Source organism: Symphalangus syndactylus, chromosome X (assembly GCF_028878055.3).
Source record: "Symphalangus syndactylus isolate Jambi chromosome X, NHGRI_mSymSyn1-v2.1_pri, whole genome shotgun sequence".
NCBI classification, from domain to species: Eukaryota; Metazoa; Chordata; class Mammalia; order Primates; family Hylobatidae; genus Symphalangus; species Symphalangus syndactylus.
Genome location: NC_072447.2, coordinates 113,312,730 through 113,332,306, shown reverse-complemented (window position 1 = coordinate 113,332,306; position 19,577 = coordinate 113,312,730). Strand labels below are relative to the sequence as shown.

The 19,577-nt window shown below is 38.7% G+C and overlaps 1 pseudogene; it reads right to left on the bottom strand.

Annotated features, from left to right (window-relative positions):
- Positions 1–2,896: 2,896 nt before the first annotated feature.
- On the bottom strand, positions 2,897–7,615 carry LOC129475372 (mitofusin-1-like; annotated as a pseudogene).
- Between the last annotated feature and the right edge of the window lie 11,962 nt (positions 7,616–19,577).

Genomic DNA, 19,577 nt, shown 5'->3' with positions numbered 1-19,577 from the left:
AAAAAAAAAAAAAAAGAAATAGGGGTTATAATCCAAAATGCATGGAATCACAAGTCACCAGTACTTTCAGGGAGGGAAGGGGAAGGGGAGCTTTTATGAGCAAAAAAAGACTTACATAAGCTGCATAGAAAAAGAGTCCATTGGTTCCCCAGGTTCAATACCAGAGTTGTCAGTTTGTTGGTGGAGATGCAATTACTGGAGAACTGTTCTTCTGAGAACATCTTATTGGAATTATTGCAGTCCTAAAGAATGTCTAGTGATAAGCCTCATCAAAGTAGGAGATATGTAAAGGGTTTTTAGAAAGTCCTTGAAAATGGTTCTTATCTCAGACATGTAAGCATGTGCCTCCTCTCCTTTGGTCCTTCCTGGTATTATTTTGTCTGGATTGAACGAAAGTGATTTCATCCTGGTATCTGCAACTTTAGCACAACCAAGAAGAGATGAAAGACTAGACTGCAAAGCAGTAAGATAAGGCATTTATTGGGGTCATAGGAATTGCAATTCAGGAGACACAGATTCAGTTAGAAGCCAAAATGTCTTCCAAAGGGAGGAAGGGAAGTAAGGGTTTTCAAAAGGATGATGAGGATGATTACCCAAGTTGTTTCAAAAGAATTATCATTTGTGGAGGTGGCTGCCTGAGTAGTTCATTGGTTGTTTCTGATCAAGAGTTGAAGCACTGGGATAATTCAGCTGTTTTCCAAGATATTGTGGTTGTGGTGGTTTAGCCCAGTTCAAAGTTCAGGCGGCCGGGCACAGTGGCTCACGCCTGTCATCCCAGCACTTTGGGAGGCTGAGGCAGGAGGATCACTGGAGGTCAGGAGTTCCAGACCAACCTGGCTAACATGGTGAAACCCTGTCTCTACTAAAAAATACAAAAATTAGTCGGGTGTGGTGGTGAGTGCCTGTCATCCCAGCTACTTGGGAGGCTGAGGCAGGAGAATAGCTTGAACCTGGAAGGTGGAGGTTGCAGTGAGGCGAGATCGCACCATTGCACTCCAGCCTGGGTGACAAGCGCTAGACTCCATCTCAAAAAAAAAAAAAAAAAAAACAGTTCAAGCAAGTTCCTGTTTTACAAGGTTGCAGGTTGTACAGGTAGTACTTTTTCGAGTGACTTCCGAACTGCATTATACATCTCTGAACCAGAATGACAGCATTTTGTAGATCACATTTCACATTCCCCTGTTTTGATTAAGATCTGATGTGAGGCAGCATCACAGATCAATTATTGATTGGTAAGCTATAGATTTGTTATTAGTTTCCCTCAGATCTGGAAGCACTTGTTTCTAGAGTGTTATGTTCCATGGAGTGAGGTTGTTGAAAGTCAGTGCGTATCCAAGGCTTTAGAGACTGATCAATTTGAGTAACAAGGGAGCTATTTAAGTGAGGAGGCCCACATTAGTCTATAGTAATTAGCTGTATATCAGGAGAGGCATTCATTTAATAAACCATGTCTAAATGTTATTCCTCATTCTTCTTTTCCGAAATAGATGAGATTTCAGGGTGGGCATAGAAGACAATTGTGTTTCTTTTGGAAAGGAACTTTCTTGGTCAGATAAGGAAATTCAGAGAGTCCTTCCTGGCCCTTCGATGGGAAGAATAAGACAAGGTTAAAACGACTTTGATTCTGAGGCTAATTTCTTGGGCTTTTCAATTTCCAAAAACACTCAGCATGCCAACCTGCCATATTATGGGGGATCATTTTCTGCACCCCAGCATTCCCCTGTCTGATACTTCCCTAGGACTTTCACGCACTAAAATCTGAGTTGGTGTCTGTGGAGAAAAAAATTGAGTCAATAGCTGAACGACAAAGGATCCCATTAAACTAGTCCCCTATTTCTTGGAAGAGGTCAGTCCAATTAAACAGTTGTGTCTTATTTCAGGAGATGGCATTGCAAGCCGGCTCTCAACAGAAGAAAAACAACAGCTATTGTTTGGAATAGTCTATAAACCAGTTTCCTTGGAGTCTGGAGAGCAGTCAGTTGAGGTGTCTAGATGTTAGACTTGAAAAACCCTCAATTAAAGTGGAAATAGGCAGTGGCAATATGAAAGGATTTTCTGGTCTGTAGTTTGTATGTCAAGGTGATTTATACATGAACTTCAGTTTGCAGGTCCTAAAAACAAACCTAGTAGCAATTTCAGTTGGAAAAATGGAAGAAATATGTGGAACTGTTAGTTTGGAGACTTGTAGCCAGGAAAGAATTCAAGATTCAGTCTAAACTGTAGGCAAATAATAAAAACTCAAAAAAATAATGGTCAGGGTTAGAATCTAATAACATGTTCTATAGTTTTCTTCTGAAACACATTTTTTCTGTCTTCAGTTTCCCACTTTTACCAAAGATAAATCATAGTAGGGCCAATTTATTTGCAAAATAACTTTTGGTCTTACCATACTTGGCCTGATTATTTGCATAAAGTGTAGCAAAAATAATGATTGGTTATGTATGCTCCTTTTAAGTTGGCTTTGCTGAAACTTTTTTTGTTTTTTTGTGTGTGGTTCCAGCAATGCAGTTTATTAAATAAAATTAAAAAGTGACTATTCCCAGGAAAGAAAGCATCAAAAACTAGTTTTGAGAAAGAAGATGAAAGGCTCAATCTCTAACTCCTGGATGCCAGGAAGCAGAAATTTTCAGAATCAAAAACAAATTAAGAGCTCACAGCCCCACTCATCAAGGGTCACATAAGTTGGTGCTATTGCTTGTAACTAATTCCAGATTTTAGTTTTTTCTTTACCCAAAATTAAAACTAAGGACACAACACTCTTCAAAAATACAGATATCCTGAGATACATCATTACCAGAATCTACATAGGGCTTTGCTATTTAGGTGCAGTTAGTAAAATTCATATTTAAAGTCATTTCAGAAAAATAACAATTGTCCCGCTCTTACAAGTTTCATTTCCTTCTATCATGGTCACCAAAGCAATCTCTATTGTTCGGATTCTTCATCGCGTGAAGGTAGAAACTGCTTAGTAAAATTCTCCAGCTCATTTTCAAGTTGAACAGCTTTATTTCTTAAGAGCTTTAAATTGTTTTGTATTTTCTCCCACTGATCTATTTCTTTGGGTAATCTAGCAATTTCTTCCTCCAGTTGTATTTGAGTAATATCAACTTGTTGGCACAGGCGAGCAAAAGTGGTAGCCATTTGTTGTTTTATTTGGTGGCTGCAGTTTGCACTTGTGGAGCTAGCAATCATCTTCAGTTTTTCGGTTGCATAGTTTACAAACTGCTGTTTAAAGGCTCTCTCCTTGGCATGGGTGGTCCAGGACAGTCTTTCATAAAGATACAAAGCTCCATATGTAGTTAATGAAACAGATATGAGTTTCCAGCCTGTAGTTTTCCGAATCATTCCTTCAACAATATCGATGCCCATAGAAGTTCTAGATGTAAGAGAAGCCAATCCTGTTACTAATGTAATCATGAGTTCTTCCTGTGATGCATTATCCAGCATTGCTGCACTGGTAGGAGCAGTGGGAGTAGAAGCTAAAGATCTAGGGAGCTGAAAGATAGGCTCTGATAATCCTAGGAGCACCATTTGAGCATTTCTAGGGCCCAAAAATTGAGGTACGATGGAAGACCAGCCCAGGGAAAAATGAAACACAATATCCTCTTGAAAATCTGAACATAACTTGTGTTAATTTAGATTATAACTGAGATCAAATTTCTTGCAAGGGATCAGTGTATGTAGTTTATCCTGTATACCAGCTGGAAGTAATGGCTTCAAATTTTCAACAATTTCTTGCTGGAACTGAAGCACTAAGGTGCTTACTTCATTGGTGCGTCGATCAGCCAAATTTCTTCCCATACCATCCTCTGTATGCGTATTTAATTCACTTTTATATATTTTTAATATATCTGGAGTAGGATGAAACTCTGAACAAAATTCATCAACCAAAACAGTCAGTTGACAAATTTCATCTGTCATTGCACATGACACTTTGTTTGCCACCTCCCCAGTAACCTCCTTGGTTTTTTTCTTAACATCCAGTGTTAAAAGTTCATCTAGTTTCAGATAAAGTCCAGTCTATCAGTTTGGTCTTCCTTCTCTTTCACTGCATAATGCCTTTTCTGTTTAGCTGCCATGTTTATTGAATCCGTTGTTTTTTCACAGTAGCTAGTATCTGTTTAGCTCTGATAGTGTGCTGTTCAAACTTTGTTTTCACTGCTGACTGTGAGATACACTCCTCAAAGATTTGTTCAAAATTCTGAAATTCCTGTAATCTTGCCTGAAATCCTTCAGCAGGTGCTCCACATCTTCCATATATTCTGGCTCTGATGCAGAGGCATCCCAACGATTACTGAGAATGAAAATATTAGGCTTGGAAAGCCACTCATTCACGTTGTGAAAACATGTTTTTCCGTATTCGTTAGTGTTGATTCAGAGTTTGCAACCAAAACAAAGACATCAGCATCAAGGCAAAACTTATCAATCCAGCTATCCAGCTCTGTAGTAACATCTGTGCCTGGACTGTCTACTAACACCAGGTAATCTCTCAAGAGGGCACTTTTTGCTTTTGGCCAAAACACATGTACAAGACAGCCAGCTTTCAAGTTTTTGTCCATGTGAAGGGCATGGGCCAGCTGATTAACTGTCTTTACACTCTTTTTTCATCTGTTCCTTCTGTCATAAGACAGGATTTATCTCCATCGGTTCCTTCAACACTTAGGAAGCAATTGGTTATACGGCCAATCCCACTAGTGAGAACTTTATCCCACAACATTGCATTGATAACAGAGCTCTTCCCACTGCTTGGCCATGATATATTAATATAAGGTCCTTTACAATCTGGCTTTTGCTTACAAAGTCTCTACCCTCTTCTTTTGCTACTGTTTCGTAGCACCTTAAATTTAACTACTTGAGTTCTCCAAACACACTGTGGTCTCTCTCCCCCTTTCTATTTATGGCTTTCTGCAAGAAATGGGCTTTGGGACCTTTTTCACATCCAAAGCTATACCTATTTCTCATTCTCATCAGGACAGTTGAGTCATCACTTTCCCAGGAGGCTCTTCCTTCCTACTCCTGAAACTTTTTAAAATAAGAAATACCAGATTTGATTTTTAAAAGCTTCTTAAGTGTAGGAAGCCAAGCTAAGGATTCACCGTCAGACTTGTGCTTGTAATTCTTGTATGAATTGGGTGAATTCTCTTCTTTAAATATTTTTTTGAGACAGGGTCTCACTCTGTCACCCAGGCTGGAGTGCAGTGGCAAGATCACAGCTCACTGCAGCCTTGACCTCCCTGGCTCAGGTGATTCTCCCACCTCAGCCTCCAGAGTAGCTGGGTTCACAGGTGCATGCCACCACACCTAATTAATTTTAATTTTTTGTAGAAACAGGGCTTCGCCATGTTGCCTAGGCTGGTCTCAAACTCCTGGGCTCAAGCAATCCACCGACCTTAGCCTCCCAAAGTGCTGGGATTACAGGCATGAGCCACCACACCCAGCTGAATTCTTCCCTTGTTAGAGTTGTCAAAATACCTTGAGGTTTCTGGACCTATCAGAAAGTGACATTCTTTAAATACTGAAAGGTCAGGAACCCTGTAGGCAAGGTACCAGGCCAGTCTTTTTCCACATCTATTGGCTTTAAAGTCAATCTCGATTTCTCAAAGCAGTCTGGTCACATTAAAAAATATGATATTCCAGTCAAAGCCTTAGTAAAATAACCAGTGTCTCAATTGTATCCTGTCACAGAAGAAAACAGATTCTTATTGAACTTAGGCAGACAACTATATCGCCATAAAATAAGAATACTCATGAATAATTTGTGGATTCCAGATAAATCGGGTGAAGAGAAAGGTAAATGTCTCAATTTTGTTAACAAAAGTATACATTACCCATTGATATAAGGTAAAAATAGCTTAAGAGGGAAAAAAAATTCTTAACTCTGGAAAACAAAACCATAAAAAGAATTGGCAATGGTTCTAGCAAAAAGTCATAAAAATAATTTCAGTCCTTCATCAAGTTAGTCTCATGTAATTAATTCTTGTTCTGCTTAATGTTGGGTTACCAATTTTATGAATATGGCTTTTTAAATTAGTTTTTAAAAAAATTTTACCCAGTACAGTTGAATAATTTGAATGTGATAAGCAGAGTTCTGTATTTCAGAGTATCTGTCAGACCCTCTTCCATGAACCTCCTTGAAGACACAACACTTTAAGATTTGCAAAGACCTTTTAGAAAAAGAGCATCAGAATACAGCAATTTACTAGGACATATCAGATTTTTTGAATCTCACACAATTTTGGAACACATATTAATAACATCCCTATGAACATAATTCAAAGTTAAACACCATTTCTTATTGGACAATGATTTCCATTTGATTTTAACATACAAAATAAGCCTAATATGTTTTCTTGAACTCTGAGGATCTTGTTTTTTTTTTTTTGTTTTTTTTTTTTGAGATGGAGTCTTGCTCTGCTGCTCAGGCTGGAGTGAGGTGGCATGATCTCACTCACTGCAACCTCCACCTCCCGGGTTCCAGAGATCCTCCTGCCTCAGCCTCCTGAGTAGCTGGGACTACAGGCACATGCCACCATGCCACCATGCCCAGCTAACTTTTGTATTTTTTAGTAGAGACAGGGTTTAACAATATTGGCCAGGCTGGTATCAAACTCCTTCTCAGAGGATCTTTTAAAAATGTCTAAAAGTTTGTTTAAAGTCAAAAATACTTAATTTAGAATTTTAAATTTCATTTTGGGAAGTTTGTCAAATATCAAAGATTTAAAACACTTGATATCAGAATAGGATCACAGGTACCTATAAAATAATAGTCATTCATTTAGCCAAAGTGATAATTAAAAGGCTTCACAAAGCTAAAAACTTTTACTCTTTGACAGAAAACAGTTTTCTAAATAATCAAATGACCTAATAAAGACAGCATGAGGCAAACTCCTCTCTTTTTTGCAATTTACTTAAAAGTTGAACTAGTCTTTTACTGTTTCTTATTATTACTAAATAAAAATATTGTTCAAAAGAGAAAATAAAATTCTACCTTTGCATTGCTGTATTATTAATACTAAAGCTAATTTTACTAAAATTCTATAAACAAATTTATCCAATCTTAGACTGACCACGTAAGATAAGATTTCCACAACTCTTCTATAAACTCTTACAAGTTTTTTTCATTCTCTCTCTTTCCTCAACTTTCTATATCCATTCAGTTATATCTATCATTCATTTTTATTCCTTCAACAAAAACAACCTTTAAATCACCTTTAAACTAGACAAAGATTACTTTTCTTTGAAGAAAAAACACATTCACTTGTCTTTCTTATAAACAAAACACATCCTACTTTTCTTATGCAGTCTGTGTACAGAATTGTTTCTCTTATATCCAGTAGTTTTAATTACATATATTAACTATAATTTTAACTTTCAGTAACCCAAATTTCTAGAGTAAAACATAGGAGTTAAGTAATTTTAATGTTATATATATCAGGTGCGGAGCCCAGGACAGAGAACAGAGCTGTGAAGACAATGCCTGAGGGATCTGACCCTTCCCAGCATGGCCAGGGGGCACAGCTGGGCCAGAGAGGATGAGGCCATATTGGGCTTGGCTCTGCTCTGCAGCTTGTGGCCTACGCACTGTGGACATACCTATGTCTTCCAGCATCACCATGGCCACCTGTCTAGACCCCAGTATTTAAAGGCTGAAAATGAAAGATGTAAGTTCACAGCTTTAGCTCACAGACAAATCAAGCAAGCCTCAAAATGATCACAGAAGCAAGACTTTTATGACCTTAAAACATCTAGTAGAGATGGCATACATTTGTTTGAGTGGTAGACTCAGGTGAATATATCTAAAATTCTGAAGACATTTCTATTTTATTTTACCAACAATTTTTAAACTAGCTTTATTTACTAAAAAGTACTAAAGCCACGTGAATTTAAAAAGCATATGGCCTAGTTATTTAATTTATAAGTACTCATTTATTTATAAGTAAATTTAGTATCATTTATTCATGTACAAACACAGACATGTACACATGTATACATAAAATACAAAGAATGTATAGCTTTGATTGTAAAATATTAGTCATGCGACAGGTGAAATTCACTAGTTTAAAAAGAAAGTTGGATTAAATTGTGCCTCTGTAAATGGAACAAGTTGAAGTTTACCTCTCCCACATGGCCAAAGCTTTTACTGAGTTTTAGAGAAAAGAGGGTAGAAAATTTACATCTCAAAGCACAGGAAGAGAATTTAAGCATTTTCAAGAAAGAGTTTGGGTGTGTTAGAGAAAGATTAAAAATGGAAACCAATGTAACACAAAATAAATAGGAATTAACCATAGGATTATACAGATGAGCCTAGGAAAATTCAGAAACCTTTTCAAAATAACCAAATGCCAGAAAGCCATATTTTGAGGACTAATATTTTTAGATAGGTGGCTTCTAATTTAGTCTCTGTTTTTCAACTGGACCACTGAGCTCGGGGCAGAGCCCATTAAAGAATAGGGCCAACAAATCATTTGCACTTTCCACGGCCTAACACTTATGTATGTGAAAAGCAGGAGCAGCTGGAAGGCAGAGCATCCAGATCCCCCCAAATCAAGGATCCCATTTTTACACTGAATCCCTTGTCCTCCAAAAGAGAGAAACCCTACAAGACTGGGCTGCGCAAGGCTTCCACAGCGTACTTTGCTGCTAAGACATTTCCAGAAGGTGGTGGGAGACCCAATACTCGTTAGCCCACTCTGTGATCAGCCCATTCACCACAGGAGTCATCCCTCAGTGGCAAATGTTCTCATGGCCTGCAAATGTGCAAATCACATTTTTTTAAAATTTAAACATGCAAAAAAAAAAAATGAGTAGCCTGTGCAGTAATAACCATTCACTCTAAATAACCACTGTCAGCCACCTTCAAAACTGCAGCCCTTGCTAGTGACCCACCAGTCGTCAAACACACATAGGTCAAGTTTTCTCTCACAGCATAAACTAATCCTTGGTACCCCCAAAAGCCAGAGAGACCAGGGAACTCAACGCAAAAGAGACCAGAGCTTGAGATCTGAAAGGAACCTGTCCATGACTCTTGGGGCGCCACAAGGAAAACAGATCTTAAAAAGGAGTTGTGTGGCACCTTTCTCTGTGCATATTTTAATGGGGTTTTAGGGCTGCTAGAAGTCTCCTCTAGATTTTGTTATATGGAATTGAAGATGACAAAAAGGAAGGAGGAGAAGTGGAAGGAAATGGAACAACTCTTAGTGGAGCCAATTTGAGGAGCCAATTTTACGTTTCCCAGAAAGACCACTGAAGCTTTACATTTTTTCTCAGCAAAAATCATGCCAACAAGAAAGGGAGCAAACAGAAGGACCAAACATATCATTGAAAAGGGGATTTCAGTTGACCGAAAAAATTCCCAAAACCAGAATCTAAACTAGAAAAAGCAGAAAGGCCTTTAAAAATATTAGAGCCTGAAAATCCACTTTTAATTAAGCTGATTTCTGACTATAGTGTTCCTATAAAAAGGGTGTCTTTTCAAATATCAGATTTCATCCAGGAAAAACAGTCAATATTACTGGCTTTTGAACTTTTTTCTCCCAAAGGTGACTTTCAAATGACTCACCAAAACCAAAAAGCTTTAACGAAGGATATGACCTAACCAAGGACACATGAGGCATTTCCAAATGCAAAGTATTCCTCACAAGACCCAGAACCATCCCAAAGACAGCTCAAAGAAAGGACAGTTTTGCTAGCCACAAATGGGATACAACCCACATTTGTGTCCAGCAATATTCTCTAACATCTCAGCTTCTCAGCTGACTGTCTACACACAAAAGCTGACCATCCCATGTACCCACAGATGAAGGATTAAAAGAGAAAGTTGGTAAGACAGGAACTCAAAAGATGTTCATGGGAGGGAAGAGGATCAATAACAAATGAATACCCCAAAAAGTTAAGAGTCACATAAATACCAAACCAATTTTTCAATAAATGTTTCTTTTCCTGCATTTAAGGGCTTACATCAGCAGAGACTGATTCCTTGACTGGGAATCGAACCTGGGCCCTGGCAGTGAGAGCATCAAATCCCAGCCCTAGACCATAGGGTAAAGTGTTTTTTTTTTGGGGGGCAGTTGGGGGAGGTAAATCCTGCATGGGCTCCAAAGCAGACAGTTTGAGCATACAAAATATTTTAACTTTGATTTAGGATTGCCCTTTAATTTAGTCAAGAAAATTTCTAAGGCTAGGCATGACACTACTATATGTCCTTTAAAAGAAATTTGATCCTCCCACATATACAAATAAGGTAATTGTTTAGAATGAGAGCTCTCTAAAAGGATCCATCTTTTGGCCACCGATGATTAGAATTTCCAATGGTATAATTATTCCAATAGTGACTCAATCCAATAACCCTCTTTATGGAAAGCCCAGGAGGAATTGCTCAGGTTTAGAATAAGTTTTTACCATATAAGCAAAGAGGGTGCCAAGAATGGCAATGAAATGGAAAAGCTAGGGCTAGGAGGGGGATGAGACACAAGACAAAGACAAACAGAGGAGTGCTTGTTTCCAGATTTGTTTCATTTTTAGAAGCGTCTGGGTTTTTTCTAATTTAGTCTTTGAATTAATTTGGCATTGTTATCTTTTAGAGACACTAGTTTAGATTCCTAGAGTCTTTTAGATGCCTCAAGATACCAAATTAAAGCAGACATCCTACTTAGGCTATTTGGTCTTTTCTTTTAGTCCTTCTAACTGTGGAAGAAAATGCATTGTGGAAATTCAAAAGATCACCAGGTTGGCCATTGTAATTCTAAATCACTTTCAGTTATAGTCGTCCATCAAGAAAGAAATTCACAAGATGAAGCACTGTAATTTTTGCACCAAGAAACCAAAATTCCCAGAAAGGGGTGACTCAGCACCTATACTCTTAGAAGCAAAAGCCTTCATGAATACTCACCACAAGGGGAAAATTTCATTTGTGGACAGCTGGCAACAAAGAACACCCAATAAAGATATGAACCTCAAGCCAAGTTAGGAGGGTCAGGGAAAAGAGGGGACTCACTAACAGAGTATGGAGCTATCAGGGAGGTGATGGAACACAAGGACTTCCTGCAGGTACAGTGCTCAAATCTGTGGCAGCACCAGAATGCATAGTAAGAGAGTAACATCATATCCCACTTCTGACACCATTTAACGTCAACCAAGAACAGGTGAAAGAACTGACTGCAACGCAGCAAGCATTTATTAGGGCCTTAGGAATTGCAATTTGGGAGACACAGATTCAGCAAGAAGCCAAATTATCTGCCAAAGGGAGGAAGCGGAGTAGCAATTTTTAAAAGGATGCTGAGGGTGATTACAGAAGTTGTTTTGAAATAAGTATCATTGGTGGAGGTGGCTGGCTTTGTAAATGAGCCTATAGTTCATTAGTTGTCACTGTTCAGGATTTGCAGCACTGGCAAAATCCAGCTGTTTTCCAGGATGCTGTTGTTGTGGTGGTTTAGCCCAGTTCAAAGTTCAAGGCAAGTTCCTGTTTTGCAAGTTCACAGGTTGTATAGGTAGTCCTTCTGAGAATGGCTTCCCAACTCCATTTTAGAGCTCTGAAGCAGAGTGATACAATTTGTATATCACATTTCACATTAGCTACCCACTTTCACAGGAACTAATTCATTCTTGTGAGAGGAAGAACTCACCTACACAGGAGGGCCTTAATCTCTTCATAAGGGATTCACCTTCATGACCCTGACACCTCCCACCAGGCCCCACCTCCTAACACACTGGAGATCAAATTTCAATATGACTTTTGGCAGGGACACACCACATCCAAACTATTGCAAGTATATATTATGCTAGGAATGCATTTGCCCCTCCTCTGTCCAGAAAAGCTTTTCAACATTGACTGAGAATGAAGGAACTAATGGTACCTTTGCTCCCTAATCCCTTGGTTTCTCATCTGGCTCCAGAAGGGGGTGGTGGTGGGCAAAGCTATTTTACTTTTTCCCACCACATCGATTGATAGGAAGGGCCATTATAGGAGTGATGAACTCAGTGCTTGCTGCCCAGTTATGTCTGTGGGTCCCACATACATTTTCCTAAGGGTCACAGGCATACAGATGTAGAAGATAGAAGTACAAAATAAAGTTAGATCTCTGCTTGACAGCATATATCTAATGAAAAAAAATCTAAGATGAATCTAAACCTTATAAAAGCTTAAGGAAAACAAATATCTCCAAACCTATGTAAGTACTTGAAAATATGAGAGCATATATTTGTAATTTTGGGGTAGGGAATACTGTGTTAAGCTTTCCATGAACACCAGAAGTTATAAACAAAAAAAAAGTGCCAAGCTGGAACAGATAAAAATCATAAAATAGCTGCACAGCTGTATTAGGGTTCTCCAGAGAAACAGGACCAATAGGATATAAATAGATAGCTAGATAGACAGATAGATAGATTGAGATAGATAGACAGATAGATTGATATAGATAAATAGATAAGAGGGAATTTATTATGGGAATTGGCTCACATGATTATGGAAGCCGAGAAGTTCCATGATCTGCCATCTGCAAGCTGGAGAAACAGGAGAGACGGTGGTGTGATTCAGGCTGAATCCAAAGTCCTGAGAACCAGAAGCTCCGATGTCCAAGGGCAGGAGAAGATGGGTGCTCCAGCAAAAGAAGATAGAGTGAATTTTCCCTTACTCCACTTGTTTGTTCTCTCTGGACCCTCGATGGATTGGATGATGAGGGTGAGGGTGCATCTTCTTTACTGAATCTACTGACTCAAATGCTACTATCTTCTACAAACACCCTCAAAGACACACCCAGGATCAATGTTTTACCAGCTCTCTGGGTATCCCTTAACCTAGTCACATTGACATAGAAAATTAATTATTACAATAGACAAAAGTATAAACAAAATAAAAAGGCAAGTGACAAAAAGGAGAAAATATTTATAACAGGTAACAAAGCATTAATATGCACTTTCTCTAAAGGTCTCCTACAAAAATCAATAAGAAATAAAAAAGAACTTCAGTGGAAAACCAGCAAAGGACATGAAATGTCAGTTCACAGATGAAGCACTACAAATGGTCATCCTCACTAATGCTTAATCTTGGTCATTTATTTATTCAACAAGTATTTAATGAGCAGCTACTACATGCCAAGCACTGTAATAGGTGCTCGGGATTCTGTCATGAACGAAATATACAAAATCCTCACCTTCTTGAAATTTACATTCTGGTGGGTTTAAACAAATAGCAAAAATTAAGATACATATTAGTGGTGAAAAGTGCTTTATAACAAAGTAAATAAGCAAGGTAGGGGGATAGAGAGTGCTGAAGGATGTGCTATCTTAGAAAGGATAGGTAGAGAGGATCTCTGATTATATGACATTTGAGCAGAAAAGAACTGAAGTGTGAGGATGAGGCATGAAGGAAGATATCTGGTGGAACAACCTTGTGAGTAGGGGCAAATACCATAAGTAGGTGTCTTTCCTAGAGTGGTCCACATTCAGCAAAAAGGCCAAGCAGCTGGAATTGAGTGAGCATGAGAAAGATGAGGTCCAGAGAGTCAGCAGGGGCCAGACAGTGGGGACCTTGCAAGCCACTGAAAATACCTTTTATTTAAAATGAGATGGAAAGGCATTGGGGTTTTTGAGCAGAGGACTGACGTGATCTGAATCGTGTTTTTTAAAGAAACACTCTTGCTGTTATACTTGGAATAGACTGGGGTTGGGAACAGTTAGAATGGGATCAGGAAGATCATGTAGGAAGCTTGAACAATAATGCAGTCAAAAGATGATAGTGGTTTAAACCAGGGTGGTATTGGTGGAGGTAGTGAGAAGTGTCTGAATCTGTGGGTGTGACAGAAAGGGTGGAATCCAGGATGGTTCCAGGTTTTTGGCCTGAGCAATTGGAAGAATGGAGTTGCCATTTTCAGAGATTGGATAGTGCATAGGTTGAGCAGATTTGAGGATAAGATCAGTTCAGTTTGGACATATTAACGCTCTCCTATTGTAAATATTATTGTTGTCCATATTTTAGTTCTACCTTTAAAAAATTCCTCCAATTTAGGATTTTGATTAAATTAAATTAGAGTTGTCAGGCATTTGAGTAGGCAGTTGATTTACAGTATAAGTTTGGAGGTCATAACTGAAGCAAACATTTAGGAGTTATATTTTCTAAAAATTAAAGAAATATAAACTAAAACACAATACTGTTTTTTCATTCATGAGTTTGGCAACTCCCTAAAAATTAATTAGTACACTGTGGGTAAATGAGCACTCATATACATTTTGTGGGAGTATGAAATGGTAGAGCCTTTTTGGAGGGAAATTTCATGGTTTTAATCAAGATTTAAAATGTGCTTATCCTTTAATCCAGCAATTGCACTTCTAGAACTTTATCCTCTAGGTATGTTCTCACATGTGTGCAAAAATATGTGTATAAAGATGTTCAATGTCTCAGTGTGTAAGAAAAAAATGGAGAAAAATTGGCATATCCAATGCCAGGAAATGGTTAAGTACCTTATTGTTTAGTCAGCCTGGAGTATTAGATTTTTGTTGAAAAGACTGACCATGTGTCAGGTACCATGAGTCAGGTACCATGAGTCAGGTACTGTGTTTTATGTCTTATCTCACTTAAATTAATTTTTCTACCTTGATTTTCTTCTTTCTAGTCATGCATTCATTTATGTAATAATTTTTTGGGCACCTACTATGTGCCAGTACTGCCTACTTAACCCATAAAAATGGACTAACTTTTCCTGAACCAAAGTTCCTAATCTCCAATGAAAGCTATGGCCCTTGTTCCCAGATAAGTATTTGTAAAATTTCCTTGGGGGAATCATAGACCACCCTCTGGAATTTCCAGCAGTTCTATAGACCCAAGTCCAGATTCAGAATCTCTGTTCTGGAGCAATGATTCAAGGACACACGAAGGCAAGAGTGGGAGGTAGGGTGGGCCAGAAGGCCAGGGTATACAGAAATCTTTAGCAGGTCAGCTTCTGTTTGGAAAGTATTGGTTAAGTGCAGATTTTGCTGCCAGGATGTGAAGACGCTAGGAAGCTGGGGTCCCTTAGTGAATACTAATAGTGCAATGTGGGCCATACACTCCTATTACCCAGCATTCCCCTCTATCTTCTATTCCCTGCCGCCGTATCTCAGGCCTGGGCAGCTGAAGTGTCTTTCCATTCCCTCTTCAACTCCAGCCCTTACAAGGCCAAATGCAATTGGCTGTGAATCCAAGCCTTCTGCCCAAGTGGCTGGGAAGCCTCTCCCACAGCCTGGCTGTGGGGTTTTGCCATGAGTCCCTGTCTCCTGTTTTTTGTTTTCTGTTTTCCTTCCCTGTGTATGTTTCCATGGTAATGGTCAAGCAGGCTAGTAGGATAGCTGCCTGAGAAGCCACCAGGCTTTCACTCTCCGCTCACTCTCAATATTAATCAGTGCTTCAATTCAGCAAAGGACAGGCAACAAAAACCCATGGGTCAGTTCTTGTTCTCTAATAGTAAGCAGATATTGAGATAGAGTTAGGAGTCAAAGAGCTTTATTAGGGGATAGTTAATATCTGTGAAAGATAAAAAAGGAGGCAGTGTTGGGCAGGAAAACATTCAGACCTTGATGTATATCTGACACTTGTGAAAGGAAAGAAGGACAAAAGCAGAATTAGGCAGGCTGTGATGTGGCTCTGACAAAGTCTCACCATATCCAAGAGAGAGCTGTGAGAAAAGCCCCACACTGGACTGAAATGGCCAGACTTGAGTACATTTAGTGTGCTCAGTCATTGACTACAGGCTGCCCTGGAAGGCCATGGCATTGGTTCAAATATAGTGCAAATCTTGCAGGTGCTACAGCTAGAAGTTCTCAGCTAACTTCCCTGCTCACAGATGAAAGGTATGTTCCTGCTTGAAGGGAGAATTGAGCAGTGTCCATAGCTGCCACAACATCTAACTCTTTCTAACCACCAGCAAAAGGCCAGCATGGGTGTATATAAGCAGATCAGCATTAATGCAAGGTGTCACCTTGTGACACCTCTACGACAGGGAGTGCAACTTGGGCTAGTTCATTCTGCCCCACAAGGAGTAGGGGTGAGAGAAGCTCTCACCTGTGCTGTTGTATTTTTTCCTCCAGATATTAGCCCAAGCTTCACTTTCAGTTACTATATATAGATACATACATGCACATATATTTGAATATGCTTCTTCTCCATGTTTACCCAGTCAGGGGGATAAGGAAATAAGATGCTGTCAAGACGTATGATGAGTGAACATATATATATATATACACTGGGTGTATGGGCAGCTAAGTCTCCTTCAATTTTGGCTCTAAGCATGTACAACACAACAATTTTAGTAATCACTACCATTTCTGAACTGCCTGTACTTCTAATATCAAGTGGCTAAGAATCAAAAAGGTCTAGTTTTGAATCCTGATTTTGCCACTTAGTGACCTTGGACAAGTGACTATTTCTCTGAGTCTCAATTTCCTCGTTTGAAAAATGGTAATCATAAGAGTACCTATTTCTTAAGGTTATTGTGAGGTCATCTCCCTTTTATAGATGAGGAAACAGAGGCCCTGGTAGATTAATAACTTGTTAAAGGATCGCACAGCCTGCAACTGGCAGGTCTGAATTTCACCTCCAGGTCTGACTCCAGAGTCCAGACCCATTATCCCACACCACAAAACTTCCTAGTTTTCCTAGGCTGCTGCTGAAGGGGCTCTGCAGGCTAATAGGAAGCAAGAGGCAGAAATAGGGTTTAGAGGTGTTCTCAGATCACTAACGATTAGGTGAGAGAGCAGCAGTGGGATGCAAGCCATTTATTCCAGCGAACAAAAGTCAAAATAATGCATAACTGGTGAGACATTTGGGTGGCTATATGTTGGGCTAATGTATATTTTCATGACAAATGATATATAGAATTTTGCTTTCTGCAAGGTATAGTTTGAAAGGCACCAAATGTCCCTCTGATCCTCAAATCAAACTCCTTCTGCTCCTAAAACACAAAGTATATGCCTGAAGTGCCAATGTTACCAGAAAGGGGGTCCAGATCCAGACCCCAAAAGAGGGTTCTTGGATCTCACGCAATAAAGAATTCAAGGCAAGCCCATAGAGTGAAAGCAAGTTTATTAGGAAAGTAAAGGAATAGAAGAATGGCTATTCCATAGGCAGAGCAGCCCTGAGGGCTGCTGATTGCCCATTTTTATGGTTATTTTAAAATTATATGCTAAACAAGGGGTAGATTATTCATGCCTCCCCTTTTTAGACCATATAAGGTAACTTCCTGACATTGACATGGAATTTGTAAACTATCATGGCACGAGTGTAGCAGTGAGGAGGACCAGAGATCATTCTTGTTGCCATCTTCATTTTGGTGGGTTTTGGCTGGCTTCTTTACTGCAAACAGTTTTATCAGTAAGGTCTTTATGACCTGTATCTTGTGCCGACCTCCTATCTCATCTTGTGACTTAGAATGCCTTAACCTCCTGGGAATGCAGCCCAGCAGGTTTCAGCCTCATTTTACCCAGCCCCTACTCATGATGGAGTTGCTCTGATTCAAATGCCTCTGACATATTCCCCCCTCCCTTTTACAAGTGAACCCTTAATCCTAAGGGTTGTAGAGGGACAAAGATCCATCTTCTGTAACTTCTTCATGCTGAACAGAGGCAATGTTATTCCTACCTAACTACTGGGTCTCTTGTATTCAGGGTAGAAAGGAGCTCAGTCAGAAAGCCTCGGTATGGTGAGGGTCATTCATAATTCTTGAGTTCCAACAAAAGTGATATCTGGAAGATTAATAAGTGTTTAAGAAAATATTGAGTAAGCTTATCTTGCATTCCTACACAAAGAATATAACAGCAATGTATTTCAAAACAGTAAAGCAAAATAAATAAAATTATCCAAGTAAACTAAATTAGAAGGCTTTCCATGAGCTGAGCAACTGTTGGAACCAAGCTGATATGAGATCACTAGCTTATTCCAATGTGCCCAGAATTAGAATATTGATCCAGATTTTTACATTACCCATCCCTCTTGTTTCTTCTGAGCAGCAGCCAGAGATCACTGGTTGGTTCACAGGAATAAGCAGGGTTAGTCTAAATTGCAGGAAAAAAAACCTTAAAAACAACTGATGAGACTAGAATCTAAAAACAGGTGTACCACAGTTGTTGAAACATAATTTTCCTCTCTCCAGTTTCCCATTTTTCACTAAAGACAAATCATGGTATGACTGATTTGCTTTATTATACTTGGCCTGATTATTTGTATAAAGTGCAGCAAGAATAATTATTTTTCACATAGGCTTTTAAAATTGGCTTTGATGGAACTCTGTTCCATAGAAGGAATCTCAGATCAGACTTTTTTTTTTTTTTTTTTTAGCTGAGCCCAGCCATGGAGTTGTACTGTCAAATACCTATGACTTGGGTAAATTTCTCTCCTCTTGAGGTCCCAAGATAACCTGGGGCTCCTGGGCCTGTCAGAAAGTAACATTCTTACCACAGGTCAGGAACCCTGCACAGGGACTGTGTAGACAAGGTATGAGGCCAGTTTTCCCAAGGGGCTCTGATTGGCTCTATAAGTCAAGTGTGATTCCTTAATGGAAAGCACATCATTCCAGTCAAATCCTTCCTAAAATAACCAGTATCTCCAATTGTGTCTTGTAAATGAAAACAGATTCTTATTGCACTTACGCAAATAAGTATATTGCCATAAGTTAAGAATACCCACAACTTAGTTTCCAAATTCTGGAGAAATTAGATAGAGTGAAACAAATATCCTCCAAATTTTATTCACAGGAGTATACTTTACTCAATTGTTGAAAACTGTTAATAGCTCAAAAGAAAAGTTTCCTTGACTGAAAAACAAAACAAAGGATCAGAAACGTTTTAAGCAAAAGGTTAAAAAGATTACTTCAGTCTTCTATTAGTTCAGTTCATGCAGTTAAGTCCTGTTTTGCTTGATATCCATGAACATTTCAGCTCTCCATAAGAGTCCTGAAAGTTTTTTCCGCTATTCTAATGTCACAATCTCCAAAGTTACTAGAAACCTTCATTTAAGACCACCTGTTAGAGTTCTATAGTTGATTATAAAACCACCTTCTACAGAGGGCCAAAACAAGACAATAGTCTGTAGATGACAAAAAGTCTTATTAGTTAGGACAGCCATGATTAAAACCACAATTGACAAGGAAATTTTGGTTACTTCTGTGGCATACAACAATTTTACATAACAATGATGATTATTAATAACATACACTAAGTCATATTAGAATTATAGGAGTTTCTCATAATTTCGGAACACATACCAATAACATATTTATACAAATACAGCCCAAAGAAAGCCAAACATCATTTTATATTTGACAATGCTTCCTGCAGGATTTTTATACCAAATAAGACAAATTTCACTGTTGCACTAGTGTACTATTAATGTCAACCCCAATTCTTAATAAAACTTTATAGACAAATTTATTCCATCTTAATCAGTTTGAACATAAGATTTTTACAAACTTTTTTTTCCTCACCTCCTCAGCAAAGTGGATCATAAACCTTTTATAACCCTTTGCAATTTTTGTGAAAGAGCAGTTCAGTGCTCTAAGAAAAACCTGTTGTACTCTTATTCCAATGTTCAATTTACGGAAAAACTGAATACCTTT